Source organism: Atractosteus spatula, chromosome 10, assembly GCF_055471065.1.
Source record: "Atractosteus spatula isolate fAtrSpa1 chromosome 10, fAtrSpa1.hap1, whole genome shotgun sequence".
Classification (NCBI taxonomy): Eukaryota; Metazoa; Chordata; class Actinopteri; order Semionotiformes; family Lepisosteidae; genus Atractosteus; species Atractosteus spatula.
In genome coordinates, this window is record NC_142715.1 from 28,065,267 (window position 1) to 28,067,766 (window position 2,500).

Below are 2,500 nucleotides of genomic sequence, written 5' to 3' on the forward strand. Positions count from 1 at the left end.
TTCTCCCGCAGCTCCGTGCTCATTGGAAGGAAGCAAGAGTGAAAGGCTGAAGTGAAATAGAGCGGGGAAGAAGGCAGTGAAGAGAGAGAACGTGGGAAGAAGAGAAAAACGCAAGGGAAAAAAAGCAGCGTCGTAAAAGAGGTGACGGAGCTGTCCTCTCTATAAGAAGGGTGCCAGCGAGCCTTGCTCTCGCTTACGGCCACACCCCCTTGAGCACGCCTGATCTCGTCTGATCTCGGAAGCTAAACAGGGATGGGCCTGGTTAGTACTTGGATGGGAGACCGCCTGGGAATACCAGGTGCTGTAAGCTTTTAAGCGCAGGAGGCGCCCTATCCCCGCTCGCTCGCTCATTCCCCTGTTCACACGTGCAGTGCGGCTTGTCCGTCTGTTTATTTGTCAGCTTTGGCGAGACACGGGTGCTTGTGTATTAGCGTGAGCGTTTTTTATTCTGATCATGAACAGTTTTACAAGTCCGCAAAGGATCGAGGAAAGGTTTATCGCCAGCTGAAAAGAGACACAGCGCTTCGGCTGTGGAGACTTGTTCGGCTGGCGTTCGGGGAGTCGCGTTTTTCAGAATTGTATTGAGATCGTTTTCCACAGAGCTCAGATGTCAAAGCACAGCAGCAGCTCTCCACAGCGATCCTCTATAGCGCCCTTTCTCCCGCAGCTCCGTCCTCATTGGAAGGAAGCAAGAGTGAAAGGCTGAAGTGAAATAGAGCGGGGACGAAGGCAGTGAAGAGAGAGAACGTGGGAAGAAGAGAAAAACGCAAGGGAAAAAAAGCAGCGTCGTAAAAGAGGTGACGGAGCTGTCCTCTCTATAAGAAGGGTGCCAGCGAGCCTTGCTCTCGCTTACGGCCACACCCCCTTGAGCACGCCTGATCTCGTCTGATCTCGGAAGCTAAACAGGGATGGGCCTGGTTAGTACTTGGATGGGAGACCGCCTGGGATTACCAGGTGCTGTAAGCTTTTAAGCGCAGGAGGCGCCCTATCCCCGCTCGCTCGCTCATTCCCCTGTTCACACGTGCAGTGCGGCTTGTCCGTCTGTTTATTTGTCAGCTTTGGCGAGACACGGGTGCTTGTGTATTAGCGTGAGCGTTTTTTATTCTGATCATGAACAGTTTTACAAGTCCGCAAAGGATCGAGGAAAGGTTTATCGCCAGCTGAAAAGAGACACAGCGCTTCGGCTGTGGAGACTTGTTCGGCTGGCGTTCGGGGAGTCGCGTTTTTCAGAATTGTATTGAGATCGTTTTCCACAGAGCTCAGATGTCAAAGCACAGCAGCAGCTCTCCACAGCGATCCTCTATAGCGCCCTTTCTCCCGCAGCTCCGTCCTCATTGGAAGGAAGCAAGAAAAAAGCAGCGTCGTAAAAGAGGTGACGGAGCTGTCCTCTCTATAAGAAGGGTGCCAGCGAGCCTTGCTCTCGCTTACGGCCACACCCCCTTGAGCACGCCTGATCTCGTCTGATCTCGGAAGCTAAACAGGGATGGGCCTGGTTAGTATTTGGATGGGAGACCGCCTGGGAATACCAGGTGCTGTAAGCTTCTAAGCGCAGGAGGCGCCCTATCCCCGCTCGCTCGCTCATTCCCCTGTTCACACGTGCAGTGCGGCTTGTCCGTCTGTTTATTTGTCAGCTTTGGCGAGACACGGGTGCTTGTGTATTAGCGTGAGCGTTTTTTATTCTGATCATGAACAGTTTTACAAGTCCGCAAAGGATCGAGGAAAGGTTTATCGCCAGCTGAAAAGAGACACAGCGCTTCGGCTGTGGAGACTTGTTCGGCTGGCGTTCGGGGAGTCGCGTTTTTCAGAATTGTATTGAGATCGTTTTCCACAGAGCTCAGATGTCAAAGCACAGCAGCAGCTCTCCACAGCGATCCTCTATAGCGCCCTTTCTCCCGCAGCTCCGTCCTCATTGGAAGGAAGCAAGAGTGAAAGGCTGAAGTGAAATAGAGCGGGGACGAAGGCAGTGAAGAGAGAGAACGTGGGAAGAAGAGAAAAACGCAAGGGAAAAAAAGCAGCGTCGTAAAAGAGGTGACGGAGCTGTCCTCTCTATAAGAAGGGTGCCAGCGAGCCTTGCTCTCGCTTACGGCCACACCCCCTTGAGCACGCCTGATCTCGTCTGATCTCGGAAGCTAAACAGGGATGGGCCTGGTTAGTACTTGGATGGGAGACCGCCTGGGAATACCAGGTGCTGTAAGCTTTTAAGCGCAGGAGGCGCCCTATCCCCGCTCGCTCGCTCATTCCCCTGTTCACACGTGCAGTGCGGCTTGTCCGTCTGTTTATTTGTCAGCTTTGGCGAGACACGGGTGCTTGTGTATTAGCGTGAGCGTTTTTTATTCTGATCATGAACAGTTTTACAAGTCCGCAAAGGATCGAGGAAAGGTTTATCGCCAGCTGAAAAGAGACACAGCGCTTCGGCTGTGGAGACTTGTTCGGCTGGCGTTCGGGGAGTCGCGTTTTTCAGAATTGTATTGAGATCGTTTTCCACAGAGCTCAGATGTCA

General features: G+C 52.7%; 2 non-coding genes and 2 pseudogenes across 2 annotated transcripts; all 4 read left to right on the top strand.

Annotated features, from left to right (window-relative positions):
- Positions 1-191: 191 nt before the first annotated feature.
- Positions 192-310, top strand: LOC148827680 (5S ribosomal RNA). The gene has a single exon (XR_016092771.1). It is a non-coding gene; the product is annotated as a 5S ribosomal RNA (ribosomal RNA).
- A 537-nt stretch (positions 311-847) lies between these two features.
- LOC148827681 (5S ribosomal RNA) lies at positions 848-966 on the top strand (annotated as a pseudogene).
- Positions 967-1,422: 456 nt separating this feature from the next.
- LOC148827682 (5S ribosomal RNA) lies at positions 1,423-1,541 on the top strand (annotated as a pseudogene).
- Positions 1,542-2,078: 537 nt separating this feature from the next.
- Positions 2,079-2,197, top strand: LOC148827683 (5S ribosomal RNA). Its single transcript, XR_016092772.1, has one exon. It is a non-coding gene; the product is annotated as a 5S ribosomal RNA (ribosomal RNA).
- Positions 2,198-2,500: the final 303 nt, after the last annotated feature.